The sequence below is a fragment of the Pipistrellus kuhlii genome, unplaced genomic scaffold (genome assembly GCF_014108245.1).
Source record: "Pipistrellus kuhlii isolate mPipKuh1 unplaced genomic scaffold, mPipKuh1.p scaffold_m20_p_36, whole genome shotgun sequence".
In the NCBI taxonomy this organism is placed as follows: Eukaryota; Metazoa; Chordata; class Mammalia; order Chiroptera; family Vespertilionidae; genus Pipistrellus; species Pipistrellus kuhlii.
Genome location: NW_023425536.1, coordinates 3,736,540 through 3,753,064, shown reverse-complemented (window position 1 = coordinate 3,753,064; position 16,525 = coordinate 3,736,540). Strand labels below are relative to the sequence as shown.

Sequence of the window (16,525 nt, the reverse complement as noted above, 5' to 3'; positions counted from 1 at the left end):
TCCATCCGCGGGCTCCTGGAGCCACAGGGAATCCCAGCATTACTATCAAGTGTCCTGTGATGGAGACGGTGGTTCTAACAGCTAAATACCAGGCGCCAGGCGCAGCTCTGGGCCTGACACACATGCTCCTCCAGGCCCTGTTCACAGCGCCCCCACGGCGAGGTTCACAGACTTCCGTGTGCATCCTTCACCTGAGGACCTGGGAGGACAGATTCCAGACGCCCTTTACCTGAGTTTCTGTTCCAGGGGGTCTGGGAGGGGTTCCTGAATTGGTTTTTCTGACAAGTTCCCATCGATGCTGCTGTTGCTGGTCAGGGGTCCCACTTTGAGAACCTCCCCTAGGAGAGGGGAGGTGCTGACACAACTGGCTCAAGGCCGCCTGTCACTACTTGAGCCAAATTGAGCAGACACGGGCTGGATTCATATCTGAGCATTTATTCCAATAATGCCGGCAACATGAGGGAGCAGTCCGAAAATCTGTTACTCCCCTCGCCAGTTGGCGGATTACATTTGGGCAAGGACAGAGATAACTAGGTGCAGCCTTGAGCTACAAATGTAACAGTGGGAGGGAAGGGGAGGGTCTGCAGTCCGGCCTTCAGGAGTTACAAGTCGGATAACAAGTTGACTAATCTTCTGTGTTGTTACAAACAGCTCAGCCTGTTCCCGGAACCTGAGAATATATTGTCAGCGTTCCGGAGGAAAACTCCCAGATGGGGCGAGAGTTCAGGCACACCAAGCCAAATCACAAAGAGTCCTGTCCTTGATCGGCTTTTAAAATGCATTTCCTTGTATAGCACATCCTCGGGTTTCCCAGAGTCTGTCAGAAACCTCTTATCTATAGTTAGTAAGCTGAGTCGTCATTAAACAACTGTGTTCCTGTTCTTACCACGTGCCCCTTCCCCTATCACTATAGTATGCCCGTTTTACAGAGGAGGTGCTCCCAGCGGAGGGTGTACAAAGCCAAGGGGGGAGTCAGGCTCCTCTCTCCAGGGAAGGAGTGACGTCAATGTGCTTCTGGCCAGCAGGGCTTAGAAAGGAAGCTGAGCCTGGGGAAATCTGCCCTCATTTTTTTTTAAATGTATTTTATTGATTTTTTTTATAGAGAGGAAGAGAGAGGTATAGAGAGTTAGAAACATCAATGAGAGAGAATCATTGATCAGCTGCCTCTTCCATACCCCCTACTGGGAATGTGCCCACAACCAAGGTGCATGACCTTTACTGGAATCGAACTTGGGACCTTTCAGTCCACAGGCCGACGCTCTATCCACTGAGCCAAACCAGTTTGGGCTTCTTTATTTATTTTCTTTTTAAAAATAAATATATTTTATTGATTTTTTTTTTCTTTAGAAAGGAAGGGAGAGGGAGAGAGAGTTAGAAACATTGATGAGAGAGAAACATCGATCAGCTGCCTCCTGCACACCCCCTATTGGGAATGTGCCTGCAACCAAGGTACTTGCCCTTGACCGGACTTGAACCTGGAATCCCTGAGTCCACAGGCCAACACTCTATCCACTGAGCTAGACGAGGTAGGGCTGCCCTCATTTCTTACCACTGGCCCCATTGCACCCTGGACTCTGGGTGCCAGAAGAAGCAAATGGAAGCACTGAGATCATCCTGAGATAAAACACCAAGTTCCCAGGGCCAGGCTCTTGACTTTGATGCCAGCTTACCTGGTGTCATGCCCGAAGGAGGAAAAGACAGGTGAGCCACACAGAAGGCATGCTGCTGCCCACAGACTGGGCCTCCGCATCTTCCAGCCCCACCAGCTTCTAGGAGGGTGGTTGGCCCTGTGCCTCCTGGGTGTTTCCTTGCTTGATTATTTTGGAGACAAAAACTCTGCAGCCTCCCTATCTACGATCAAGTCTTTGTCACGTGTTTAAGCCTACCTCTGATGACAAGGCCTCAATGACTCATGGTTTTAAGAAACTCGGCTATTAAAAAAATCGAAGTTCATTCATTGACCAATTCTAAAGACATACATTAAACATACTTTTTAAAAATGTAAGTTCACAAAAGGGATATAGAACCATATAGTCAAGCTCTCTCAATTCCTATATTATTTCCCAAAAGCCAAAACCAGGGAAATGTCACTGACTCCATTCTGGTGGATTATGTGTTTTGTTGCTGTTGTTGTTGCTTTCTTATGTCCTCCCGTGTCCCTTCATCTCCAAGTGGTTGCTGCCTTCTGGTCTGGGTTTTACTGTCCTCAAAGCAGGCCTGTAGCTCTGGGTCAAGCACATCCAGACTTTACTCTCAAATCCATTGGGCCCACTGAGGAATCCAGCTTCCACTGTGAGAACTAACCTACTTTCTGCATTAGGAATCTGATCTTCCTTCAGATCACTGCTCACATGGCCAGAGGACATAGCATGTGAGAGCTCAGTATAGAATACAGTTCCCATCCAAGGAAGTAACCGATACTTCCTTTATATGGTTTCATCAGTATCAGCATCCTGGGTGCAGATGGTAGTCTCGGCTCTATGAGGATAAATCAGGCGCATGGTAGAATCCCCCCAATCTCATAACCCAACCACATGTTGAATTAGTAAGGCTTGTAGTCTGGTTGTTCTGATTGAGTGTTTCCTTGTCCAGCATCCGAGGTCGTAGTCCAGGAAGCAAGGATCACACCCACTGTCGATTCCAAGGCTAAGTAGTGTCTGTCCATATACTATTGATATGACATGTGTTGTCTTCTAAGTCCATCCACCCCTCTGCACAGCATGCTACTCCTCACACATACATTCCCAGTTGCTACAGCTCCATGGGCTCCATGTAAAATGTAACTGACAAGCAGTGATAGTGTCCAGTGATGGTTGCATGACTCTGTGGAAAGTGAGTGGGACTTGATTGAGAAAATTTGGGGATTGGTACAAGAATCTTTTCTCCGCCAAAACCGGTTTGGCTCAGAGGATAGAGCGTCGGCCTTTGGACTCAAGGGTCCCAGGTTCGATTCCGGTCAAGGGCAAGTACCTTGGTTGCGGGCACATTCCCAGTGGTGGGTGTGCAGGAGGCAGCTGATCGATGTTTCTCTCTCATCAAAGTTTCTAGCTTTCTATCCCTCTCCCTTCCTCTCTATAAAAAGTCAATAAAATATATTAAAAAAAAAAAAAAGAATCTTTTCTCCGAGTTCAAGAGGGAAATGGGATTAGTGGTAATTTGAATGATATAAGAAAAGTGTTTTAGTTTCGCCAAGAGGAAAGCAAAAAACCAAGTCACATATCTCTTCTCTCCAATGAAAGCTTCTTGAGGACAGAAACTTTGTTTTATAGTGTTGGAGTTCCCTTGTGATAGACACACAGAAAATACCACCACAGAATAACAATTATGGGTCTAAGAGAAGACTTGCTGCCAATTTGGCTCAAACTCCTTGGGGACTCTGGTCCCTGGTCAGAACTCAGTGGGTCTCGGTTGGGTTTGGGAAAAACCTGCTTCCAGGACACAGAAATCCTGGTCCTTCTTCATTGCCCTTGGGGACCTTAGAAATGCCACAGTGTAGAACTACCTCATTCCTTAGCAGGTTCCTAAAACCAGAAACTAGCCAGGAGGATTCCCCAAAGCAGTGGTTCTCAACCTTTCTAATGCCACAACCCTTTAATACAGTTCCTCATGTTGTGGTGACCCCCAACCTTAAAATTATTTTTGTTGCTACTTCATAACTATAATTTTTCTACTCTTATGAATCGTAATGTAAATATTAGTGTTTTCCAATGGCCTTATGTGACCCTGCTATGGTTCTCAACCTGTGGATCGTGAAATAGCCTAGGTGCCCATCACCAGATGACTGGATCAGAAAACTATGGTACATCTACACAATGGAATACTATGCTGCCATAAAAAAAGAAGGAATTCTTACCATTTGCAGAAACCTGGATGGAACTGGAGAATATTATGCTAAGTGAAATAAGCCAGTCAATGAAAGAAGAATAGCACATGATCTCACTCATTTGTGGATAATAAAGAACATTATAAACTGATGAACAGAAAAGATAGATATAGAGGCAGTAAAGCATCAGACTGTCAAATTATAGCAGGAAGGTTAGGGAGACGTGGGGGAGATAAGAGATCAACCAAAGGTCTTGTATGCATGCATATAAGCATAAGCAATGGATGCAAAACACTGGAGGATGAGGGCTTGTATGGGAGTGGGGGGGGCAATGGTAAATAAAATATGTACACATATAATACCTTAATAAAAAAAAATAGGGGGAAAAAGAAGAGAATGGAGCTTAAAAAAAAGAGCATGGAGACAAAACTCATTTTAATAATGTATTTAATCTAGTAATTTCCAAGAATACAAGATAATAATCCCATCTAATAAAAGAGTAATATGCAAATTGACCATACATCTGCTATACCCATAAACCACACCCACCAGCCAATCAGGAGTGAATATGCAAATTAACCCAACCAAAATTGTTGCAGCCACAGAGCGAGCAGGAGGCTTGGGTTTCCCTGGCAATGGAGGGAGCCAAGCTTCCGGGCCATCCCAGGCCTCCACTCAAGGCTACAAAGTTTCAATTATATAAGATAAATAAATCCCAGATACCAGGGCCTCTCCTTTGGTTGCTGGGGGGTGTTGTCAGCATCACAGGCTCATCACCCCTGCCCCATTTTCCAAGAGAACCCCACCCTGATCTGGGACACCCTTCAGGGCAAACCAGCTGGCCTCCTCTCATGCAGCAGGCTTCTATCCTATCTAATAAAAGAGTAATATGCAAATTAACCATCACTCCAACACACAAGATAGCTGCCCCAATGTGGTCAAAGATGGCTGCCCCATGTGAACACAAGATGGCCACCACAAGATGGCCAGCAAGGAAAAGCAGTTGTGGGTGATCAGGCCAGCAAGGGAGGACAGTTGGGGGTGACCAGGCCTGCAGGGGAGGGCAGTTAGGGGTGACCAGGCCAGCATAGGAGGGAAGTTGGGATGACTGGGCCTGCAGGGAAGGACAGTTGGGGGGAAGGCAGGCCTACAGGGAGAGTTGTGTGTGTGTGTGTGTGTGTGTGTGTGTGTGTGTGTGTATGTGTGACCAGGCCTGCAGGGGAGGGCAATTAGGGGCAATCAGGCTGGCAGGGAAGTGGTTAGGGGGTGATCAGGCTGGCAGGCAGAAGCAGTTAGGGGAAATCTGGAAGGCAGGTAGTTGAGCAGTTGGGAACCAGCAGTCCTGGATTGTGAGAGGAATGTCTGACTGCCAATTTAGGTCCAATTCTACTAGAGGGGTCCCAGATTGGAGAGGGTGCAGGCTGGGCTGAGGGACACAACTTCCCATGAACAAATTTTGTGCACTGGGCCTCTAGTACTGGTATAATATGGTTGCATTTCCCCCACATGAGCACACTGAAGATCTAGGCAATGCACCCAACAGGCAACCAAACCTTTTTGTAAGCACATTGGGGAATAGTCATTTGAACATGAATAATTCTATTACTTTAATGAAAGGGTAGAAAATTGGGGATTTTTTTCTGAACTTTTTTGTTTTAAGTTTTTGACTTTTCTTTTGGATTGCAGAAGTAATGAAAAACCATTTATGCTTCCTCTTCTTTCTGTTTATTATTTTGATTGAGGTGAAATAGAAGGTTGATAAATAAGAATGTTTTGCTGGAAATACTAAACTTTGATAGCCCAAATTACAGAATATCCCAAAGCTTCTATTTTTAAACCTTTCTACATTATAATCATGTCAGCATTAAAACATTCAGTGGAAAAATGACGAACCAATAAAAGCATAATTTTTAGTACCTCTTGACCCAATTTACTACCCAATTACACTGGCTTTGGAATATAGATAACTTCAGTTTCATCTTTGGTAGGCATAAACTTTGAGCAATGACTTACTCTCTCCAAGACTTGGTTTCATCTAACATCTATTATAACATGTGGATAATATCAATGCACGCATAGGGTTATATTAAAAATCAAATGAGCCCTGGCCAGGAATTAGTTGGTTACAATGTCATCCCAATATGCCAAGGTTACAGGTTTGAACCCTAGTCAGAGCACAAACAAGAAACCAATGAGTGCATAAATAAATGGAACAACAAATTTACGTTTCTCCTCCTCCACCCCTTCCTCTCTCTCTAAAATCAAATGGGTACAGTACCTATCACCTTCTAGCACCTTCTGATTCAATCCAGGTCAGGCATATACAAGAAGCAACCAAGAAGATATTAGTATAATATTTAGGATCAAAAATGCTATCAAGTAATACAAACTCCTATTTTAGATGAAATACTATACTATGGACATCTTTCATTCCGTTGTTCAACCTGTGAACAAAGGGACTATGTAGTAAATTAGTCACATTCAGTGACCAAAAGTGACCTCACAGGGTGATGTGTTCATGAATTCTTTTTTTTAAATTGATTTTTTAAAATTGATTTTTAGAGAGAGAGGAAGGGAGAGAGAAAGAGAGAAACATTGACCTGAGATGGGCCCAGGTCAACACTGAACCAACCGAGCCATACTGGCAGGGGCTGATTGTAAATTCTTAACTGAGCAGGTCATGGTTGAGCAGTCAGGCCTCAGGCCTGTAACTTCCTTAGTAAAAGGTTCGTCTTGGCTTTAAGCAGGCCCTGTCCATTGTTTTTGTACACCTAGGTTAACATGTCTTAGAAATGTCAGAATAATATTGTCTTTTAGACCCTTTGGAAGCCACTCTCAAAAGAGTACTTTATCTTGTTACATGAATACCATCCCTATTTACTGTAAATGTAATCTTGTACCCACCAATGTAACTGAGGTCTGTATCTCATTTTACTTTTTATCCAATCATAGGGATTTCCTCACTGCTTCCTCCCACCACCCTATCCTACCAATGGATTTCATGCATTATTCCTTATGTTACGCCTTTGATTCCAAATGCATAAAAAGAACTGAAAAACTGCTATTCTCAGACTGCTGAGATCTTGCTTCCAGACCACTCCTTAGTTTGGATCAAATACATAAAATTTTGTATGGATTTGGACATTATTATGTCAACAAACCATATCATAATTTATTTAACACTCTCCTTTTCTCTTGATAGTCACTTAAGTGTTTTGTTTTATTGATTAATTTTCAGGTTGTATCATAATTTATTTACCACTCTCCTCTTCTCTTGGATAGTCACTTAGTGTTTCGTTTTGTTTTATTGATTGATTTTAGAGAGAGGAAGGGGGAGAAAGAGAGAAATATTCATTTGTTGTTCAACTTAGTTATGCATTCATTGTTTGCTTCTTCTTTTTATAAAATATATTTTATTGTTCCTCCTATTGCCTTCAGCCCTGGCACTAGGATTTTAGGTCATCATAAATTAAAATTTGATTTTCTTCACTCAGAGAATATTTGGATGATGGGATTATCTGTTATTCTCTAAAAATTTGCGGAATCAAACACTTAAAAAATATATTTTATTGATATTTTACAGAGAGGAAGGGAGAGAGATAGAGAGCTAGAAACGTTGATGAGAGAGAAACATTGACCAGCCGCCTCCTGCAAACCCCCCACCAGGGATGTGCCCGCAACCAAGGTACATGCCCTTGACCGGAATCGAACACTGGACCCTTCAGTCCGCAGACCGATGCTCTACCACTGAGCCAAACCGGTTTTGGCTCGTTGGTTGCTTCTTGTACGTGTCCTGACCTGGATTGAATCAGAAACCTGGTGTGTTGGGAAGAAGCTCTATCCAATTGAGCTACTCAGCCAGGGCCATTTAAGTTTAGTGTTTTATTTATTTATTTATTTATTTATTTATTTATTTACAAATAAGATTGCAATGAATATCTTTGCATATCTCTCTTTACAGGTGTATAGAAATATTATAAAACTAATTCTTAGGATTGGAACTGCTTGCTGAAAAAGTGATTCCAGCTTGTGCTCCCATCTATAGTGAGAATGTTCCTTTCCTGCTAACCTGTTAACCAGCATTTTTTGATAAGCAAAATGTGGTCTAATCGCTGTTTTCTAACGTGGAGAACCCAGTGTGCTAGGAACTTTACATACACAGTTGGAACTGATTTAATTTACTTCTTGAAACAATAATGAGGTAAGAATTTCTAACCTTTTTTACAATTGAAAATCAAAATGTGAGTTAGCTGTGTGCTTTAGGCATATGATTTAAGTGCCCGGCGCTTCAGTAGAACACAAGTGGTGATACTGTCCTTATGTATACTTGGGAGCTATGGTGTTTTATGAGCCAATTTAGATAGGCTCCAGTCCCCCGTTATTCAATCGCACAGTAAGGTAGGTGTTGTCATGCAGGTATTTTATAGCTGTGATTAAAACTCATCTCAGTTCACTTTATTGTTTCTTTTGTTTTCATATCAGTTGACTTTAAGTAAAGGAGGTTATTTTGGATAGTTTGGGTGGGTCTGATGTAATCAGTGGAAGCATTTTAAGAACAGGGCTGAACCGAAACCGGTTTGGCTCAGTGGATAGAGCGTCAGCCTGTAGACTCAAGGGTCCCAGGTTCGATTCCGGTCAAGGGCATGAACCTTGGTTGCGGCCACATCCCCAGTAGGGCGTGTGCAGGAGGCAGCTGATCGATGATTCTCTCTCATCAATGTTTCTAACTTTCTATCCCTCTCTCTTCTTTTCTGTAATAAATCAACAGAAAAAAGAAGAAGAAGAAGAAGAAAAAAAGAACAGAGCTGAAACTTCAGGCTTAGCTGTGCCCAGAGTTCCAGCATGCTTCTCCTGATGGCCTGCCTCTCAGATGTCAGGCTTGCCTAGCCAGCCCCACAGTTACATAAACTAATTCCTTTCAACAAATCTCAAGATACATCTCTTTCAGGCTCTGCCTCTCTGATAGAACATGACGAGGATGTGTTAAAAATAAAAGGACTCTACATATGGAAGGTCGTTGATGGTGCTTGAGTTGTGTGATGGACATGTTCCTTTCCCAGTCTAAGTGTGCTGGGGAGCGGGCAGCACGGAAAGAAGGTGGGAGACTGGGTGCTGAGCTGTGTTTCCGCTATCAGCTGGCTTAATGGTTTTGAATAAATTATGTAATCTCTCTGGGGGCTCCATTTCCTTGCTTATAAAATATGGAAGGAAGGAGTTTCACCAGATGGACTCTAAGTACTTTTTCTGGGCTGAAATGTTTAGAATTTTGAATTTGCTTTCTATTCACAGATAGGCTTTAAAATCCTGGGACTGGAGAATGGATAGCATTCCTGAGGCAATCTCCCAGGGGGGTGAGAGTCCAGGCACACCATCCCAATCAGTGATTCCTGTCATTGGTTTGTTCTCAAAACACATTTTCTGAGTAATAGGCCCATTGGGCCCTGAGGTATTTTATATGTTTTGTTTGTTTGCTTGTTTTTAATCCTCATCAGAGGATATTTTTCCCATTGATTTTTAGAGAGAGTGAAAGAGAGGGAGGTGGAAGGGAGAGAGAAACATTTATGTGAGAGAGACACATTGACTGGTTGCTTTCTGCACATACCCCTACTAGCGCCAGGGACTGTACCTGCAACAGAGGTACGTGCCCTTGACTGGGAATCAAACCTGTGATCCATCAGTCCATGGGCCAACACTCTAACCATTGAGTCAAACTGGCAAAGGTGGTGTTTTATCTTTTTAAAGTCTTTTTTTTTTTCTTCTTCTTGTAATTATATCTCCTAGTGTCCTAGGATCTGTAAGAAAACCTCTGATATACAGTGTAGTTAGTAAGGCGAATCACGGTTAAACAGCTGCAGTCTTATCCCTATTATGTGCACTTCCTCCTATCACTTTGTCTGAATCTGGGAGCCCCAAAGAGTGGGACCCTCCTCAGCATCTTTCCTGTGGGAAGGCCATGTGCTCCATTCGCAGTTGCAACACGGATAACCCCTGTGAGGCTCTATGGTGAGTCTCCATGAGTTTGTTCTATTGCGTGTGACCCAGGAAGGCTCAGACTTACAGGTATGTTTGTTCTGTGTTTCATATTCAAATGCACAGCTCCAACAGTTTACACTATAAGGGCTGCTCTTTGTTTTCCTTGCATTCTGTCAAGCACCAGGTACAGTGTCATCTCCGTGTGGGTGCTCTGCACATGTAATTGGGGATGACCAGGATAATGATGGTGATGAATGGCCGCATGAAACTGGTGAATCATTTCATGGAAGAGGCGGTACAGCAGTTATGTAATGTTACTTCACCAAACAGGTAATGTTTCATACCTCAGAGCAATAAGGACACGTTGCCTGTCGGTGCCTAGTCATTATTACCAGTCACAGCCCAAAAAGGCTTCTTTGTAGAGAGTAGAACTTTGGGACAGCCTTGACCCTGTAGGCAGACTCTTACTGCAAGAGATACTACTCTTTCCTTTGATTCAGGCTGTTACCAAAACTTGGCTCCCACATGAGTTGGTAATCAAATAAACAAAAAAGAATGTAGCAAGAAGTTTGAGTCAGATAATAAAAGCAAATAAACGAATTCATCTGAGTATCAACTCTACAATGGCATTGTTCTCACAGTCCCGTGGTAAGGCCTGGACCTTTTAAAGTAAAGTAGCTGTGGCATAGCTAGATTTATAGAAGGTATTTTGCTTTATTTAAATGAGCTTGCTGGTATTCAACTATTTGGACTTTCAAAATGGCAATTTCAAGTGTTTCAACTTACAAGAATTAAGAATTCTTGACTTATTTAAACCTTCAAGCATTTACAAATGTTCTTCTCCATATGACCTCTTTCTTTCCCTTTTCTCTAGTTGGTACACGTATATTCATTTTTTTAATATTCAGCTGAAATGCCAGGCAGAAAGTACAGGACAGTTCTTTATTTTTTGGCTTTTCCATAGTGCAGAATGCAAAATTACATTTTTAAACAGTTATCAAAACATGTTGTAGATATTTTCTTTGAATCTATTACCCTTAATTGTATTATGAGGTAATCAAGTAAATGGACTAATTTTTCTAATTGTTTGAATAACATATGAGATGCAGCTAAAAAACAATTTACAAAATTGTAAAGAATAATGAAATGGTTAAAAAAATTCTTTTAGTCAGAATGTGTCTATATAAACACAGATAAATATTAAAGCAAAGAAACAAATTCTTAATACTTGCTTCCTGGGGAATTCATAATTACTCTCTCTTGATCTTTCGTTTAGATCTAAGTGAGGCAAAAAAGTACTTTAAATGTTTTCTAAACATTAAGTTTCATGTTGATTTTTTTAAAATTATGGCCAAAAGACTTGGCTTAACCATCTTTATATATTTCAAATAAATCTTTATTGTTGAAAGTATTACATATGTCCCCCTTTCCCCCCCATTGATCCCCTTCAGCCTGCTCCTGCCCCTACTCCAGGTCTTCAGCATCCTATTGTCTGTGTCCATGGGTTATGCAGATACGCATACAAGGTCTTTGATTGATTACCTCCCATCTGCCCACTCTCCTCCACCTTTCCTCTGAGATTCCGCACTCTGTTCCACGCTTCCATGTCTCTAGATCCACTTTATTCATTAGTTTATTTGTTACTGAGATTCTACGTATGAGTGAGATCATGTGATACTTGTCTTTCTCTGACTGACTTATTTCATTTAGCATGATACTCTCCGGGTCCCTCCATGCTGTCTCAAAGGTAAGAGATCCTTCTTTTTCCTGCTGCATAGTATTCCATGGTATAAATGTGCCACAACTTTTTATCCACTGTCTATTGATGGTCACTTAAGCTGTTTCCAGGTCTTAGCTAAATTATGCTGCTATGAACATAGGGGTGCATAACTTCTTTCTGGATGCAGTGTTTCGGGTTTCTTAGGATATATTCCTAGAAGTGGGATCACTGGGTCGAATGATAGTTCCATATTTAATTTTTTGAGGAAACTCCATACTGTTTTCATAATGGCTACACCAAGCTGCATTCCCATCAGCAGTGTACTAGGGTTCCCTTTTCTCCACATCCTTGTCAACACCTGTAATTTGTTGATGATAGCCATTTGACAGGTGTGAGGTGACAATTCATTGTCACTTTAAGTTGCATCTCTGATGATCAGTGACTTTGAGCATTTTTTCATATGTCTCTTGGCCATCTGTATGTCCACTTTGGAGAAGTCTCTATTTAGGTTCTTTGCCCAATTTTTAATTGGATTGTTTGTCTTCCTTTTGTTAAGTTGAGTTCATTATGTATTTTGGATATTAACCCTTTATCAAATGTGTCAAGTATGTTCTCCCACACAGTGGGCTCCCTTTTCATTTTGTTGAGTTTCTTTGGTTGTGCAGAAGCTTTCTATTTTGATGTAGTCTCATGTGTCTATTTTCTCCGTAGTTTGCTTTGCCCTAGGAGACTGTTAGGCAAACTCATTAGTCAACAGAGCCATATATCAACAGTACGATTGAAATTTCTTTTGAGAGCCAAATTTTTAAAATTTAAACTTCTTCTAGTGCCACTTCTTCAAAATAGACTTGCCCAGGCCATGGTATTTTGTGGAAGAGCCACACTCAAGGGGCCAAAGAGCCGCATTTGGCTCGTGAGCCACAGTGTGCCGACCATTGTCCTAGGACAAGCATATCAAACATGTTTGCCCTAAGAGATGTATGTATAAACATGTTGCTACAAGAGATGTCTGAGATTTTGCTGCCTATTGTTTTTACTAGGAGTTTTATGATTTCACAATGAACATTTAGGTCTTTTATACATTTTGAGTTTATTCTTGTGTACGGTGTAATTTGGTGGTCTTGTTTCATTTTTTTTTTTTTTTTTTGCATGAATCAGTCCAGTTTTCTGAACACCATTTATTGAAGAGACTGTCTTGACTCCATTGCATGTTCTTTCCTCCTTTATCAAATATTAATTGAGCATTATGGCTTGGGTTGATTTATGAGATCTCTGTTCTCTTCCATTGATCTATAAGTCACCTCTTGCACCAGTAACAGACTGTTTTGATTATGGTGGCTTTGTAGTATAACTTGGTATCTGATATTGTGATCCCTCCAACTTCATTCTTATTTCTCAAGATTGCTGTGGCAATTTGTTTGTTTGTTTGTTTGTTTGTTTTTGTTCAATATAAATTTTTGGAGCATTTGTTCTAGCTCTGTGAAATATGCTGCTACCGTAGTATTTTAATAAAGATTGGACTGAATTTTTATATTGCCCTGGGCAGTATGGACATTTTAATGATGTTAATTCTACTAATCCATGAACATGCTAAATTCTTCCATTTGTTTACATCTTCTTCTATCTCTTTTTTTCAATGTCCTTTAGTTTTCTGAATACAATTCTTTTACCTCCTTGGTTAAGTTTATTCCGAAGTATCTGAATTTTTTTGTTGCAATGGTAAATGGGATTGTTTTAATTTCTCTTTCTGAGAATTCATTATTGGTGTATAAAAAAGTCATAGATTTTAGGTATTGATTTTGTATCCTACTACATTGCCAAATTCATTAATTAAATCCAGTAATTTTTTGGTGGAGTCTTTAGGGTTTTCTTTGTACATATCATGTCATCTGTGAATAATGACAGTTTTACTTCCTCCTTTCCAATTTGGATGCCTTTTATGTTTTCTTGTCTGATCACTGTGGCTGTGACTTCCAGTGCTATGTTGAATAAGAGTGGTGAAAGCAGACATCCCTGCCTTGTTCCTGTTCTTAGGGGAAATGATTTTAGTTTTTGCCCATTGACTGTGATGTTCCTTGTAGGTTTGTCATCAATGGCCTTTATTATATTGAGATATGTTCCTTCTATTCCCACCTTTCTGAGAGGTTTTATCAAAATGGGTGTTGGATTTTGTCGAATGCTTTTTCTGTATCTATTGATATGGTCATGTGATTTTTGTCTTTCAACTTGTTTATGTGATGTATCACGTTTATTGATTTGCGAATATTGTACCAGCCTTGCATCCCTGGAATAAATCCCACTTGGTCATGGTGTACGATCTTTTTAATATATCGCTGGATTCAATTTCCTAATATTTTGTTGAGGATTTTAGCATCTATAGTGACCAGGCATATTGGCCTGTAATTCTCTTTGTTTATAGTGTTTTTATCTGATTTTTTGAATTAGATAATACTGGCCTCATAAAAAGCTTGGAAGTGTTCCTTCCTCTTGGAATTTTTGGAATAGTTTGAGGAGGATGGGTGTTAGTTCTTTGAATATTTGGTGAAACTCCCTGTGAAGCCATCTGGACGGGGGCTTTTGGTTTGTGGGAGGGTTTTGAATACTATTTCAATTTCATCCATTGTTATTGGCCTGTTCAGGTTTTCTGATTCTTTCTGATTCAGCTTTAGGAGATTGTATTTTTCTAGGAATTTATCCATTTCATCCACATTGTCCAGCTTGTTGGCATAGAGTTGATAGTATTTTCTTATAATCCTTTGTATTTCTATGGTGTTAGTTATTACTTCACTGCTTTCATTTCTGATTTTGCTTATTTGGGTCCTCTCTCTTTGCTTCTTGATGAGTGTGGCTAAGAGTTTATCAATCTTGTTTATCTTTTCAAAGAACCAACTCTTGCTTTTATTGATTTTTGTTTTAGTCTCTATGTCATTTATTTCTGCTCTAATCTTTATTACTTTATTCCTTCTACTTACTCTTGGTGTTCCCTTTCTAATTCTTTAAATTGTTGGATTAAAAATTTTATTATTATTATTATTTTTTGGGTAGGCTGGTAGTGCTATGAATTTCCCTCTTATGGCTGCTTCTGCTGTGTTCAGAGATTTTGCATTGTTGTGTGTTCATTTTCATTTGTTTCCAAGAAGTCTTTTATTTTTTTCTTGATGTCATTGGTAACTCATTCATCCTACCTAATAAAGGAGTAATATGCAAATTAACCATCACTCTGCTACACCCACAAGCCACGCCCACCAACCAATCAGAGTGAGCATGCAAATAAATCCAAACCAAGATGGCTGTTGCCGGCTGAAACCAGTTTGGCTCAGTGGTAGAGCATAAGTCTGGGGACTGAAAGGTCCCAGGTTCGATTCCGGTTAGGGGCATGTACATTGGTTTCGGGCACATCCCCGGTAGGGGTGTGCAAGAGGCAGCTGGTTGATGTTTCTTTCTCATCAACGTTTCTAGCTCTCTATCTCTCTTCCTTCCTCTCTGTAAAAAATCAATAAAATATATTAAAAAAAAAAAAAAAAGATGGCTGCTGCCACAGAGAGCAGGAGGCGGGCTTGGGTTTCTCTGGTAATGGAAGAAGCAAAGCTTTCCGCCTGCCCTTGCCGGCCTAAGCCTCCACTCAAGGCTACAAAGTTTCAATTATAGAAGATACACAAAACTCAGCAGAAATGGCTGCTAGACATGGAGCGAGCAGGAGGCTTGCCTCCGCTCCAGGCTACAAAGTTTCAATTGTAGAAGGTTAATAAATTCCAGATACCAGGGCCTCCCCTTGGGTCACCAGGGGGCGTGGCTGGCATGCAAACCACCACCACAGGCCCCTTGCTCAGACCACCCCATGCCCCAAGGGAACCCCCACCCTGATCTGGGACACCCTTCAGGGCAAACCAGGTGGCCCCCACCCAGGCCTCTAACCTATCTAATAAAAGAGTAATGTGCAGATTGACCATCACTCCAACACCCAATATGGCTGCCCCCATGTGGTCAAAAATGCTGCCCCCATGTGGATACAAGATGGCCACCACAAGATGGCCAGCAGGGGAGGGCAATTGAGAGGTACCAGGCCTACAAGGAAAGGCAGTTGGAGGTGATCAACCCTGCAGAGGAGGGAAGTTAGTGATGACCAGGCTGGCAGAGGAGGGAAGTTGGGGGCAAACAGACTTAGAGGGGAGCAGTTAGACATCAATCAGGCTGGCATGGGAGTGGTTAGGGGGTGATTAGGCTGGCAGGCAGATGTGGTTAGGGGCAATCAGGAAGGCAGGCAGGTAAGCAGTTGGGAGCCAGCAGTCCTGGATTGTGAGAGGAATGTTTGACCGACGGGTGGTTGGACATCCCTTGAGAGATTCCAGATTGGAGAGGGTGCAGGCTGGGCTGAGGGACACCCCCTGCCCCTGTGCATGAATTTCATGCACCGGGCCTCTAGTTGTTTAATAACATGCTATTTAGCCTCCATGTGTTTGAATGTTTTTACTGTAGTTGATTTCTAATTTCATTTTATTGTGGTTCGATTTGATACCATCATGTTTCATGATGTCTCACAGCTCTCTTAAGCTGTTCTCTTGTTTTTTAATTGTATTTTCTTTTTGGTTCTCTGATTGCAAGATTTTTTTCTACCCTACATTTTAATTCACTGATCTGATCTTCAGCTTTCCTTAATCTCTTGTGTATTCCTTCCACTCTGTTCTTTATTATAATAGTTCTATGTCATTCTTCATAGTTACTATATCTTTTCTCATGTTGTTTTGCCATCATTATTCTGAATTCTGTGTCTGATAAATTTCTTATCTCCACTTCATTTAGCTCTTATTCTGGACAATTCTCTTGTTCTTCATTTTAGGTTTTTTTTTTTTGTCTCCCCATTTTGGCTGCCTGTTTGGGTTTGGGACTATGTATTAGGTAGACCTGCTATGCCTCCTAATGTCTAATGCAGGACAATGTCAAACACTGTTTCTGACTAATTATAGCAGCAATGATTCAAAACCTCCAGAGGCCACGTCTGCCTGAAGACC

At 41.3% G+C, this 16,525-nt stretch overlaps 1 long non-coding RNA gene and 1 other non-coding gene across 2 annotated transcripts; one reads left to right on the top strand and one right to left on the bottom strand.

Annotated features, from left to right (window-relative positions):
• Positions 1-419: 419 nt before the first annotated feature.
• On the bottom strand, positions 420-1,875 carry LOC118732213. The gene is made up of 2 exons (XR_004992089.2): positions 1,671-1,875; positions 420-835 (listed from the first exon to the last, which is right to left on the bottom strand). It is a non-coding gene; the product is annotated as an uncharacterized LOC118732213 (long non-coding RNA).
• A 5,361-nt stretch (positions 1,876-7,236) lies between these two features.
• Positions 7,237-7,377, top strand: LOC118732257. The gene has a single exon (XR_004992106.1). It is a non-coding gene; the product is annotated as a small nucleolar RNA SNORA79 (small nucleolar RNA).
• Positions 7,378-16,525: the final 9,148 nt, after the last annotated feature.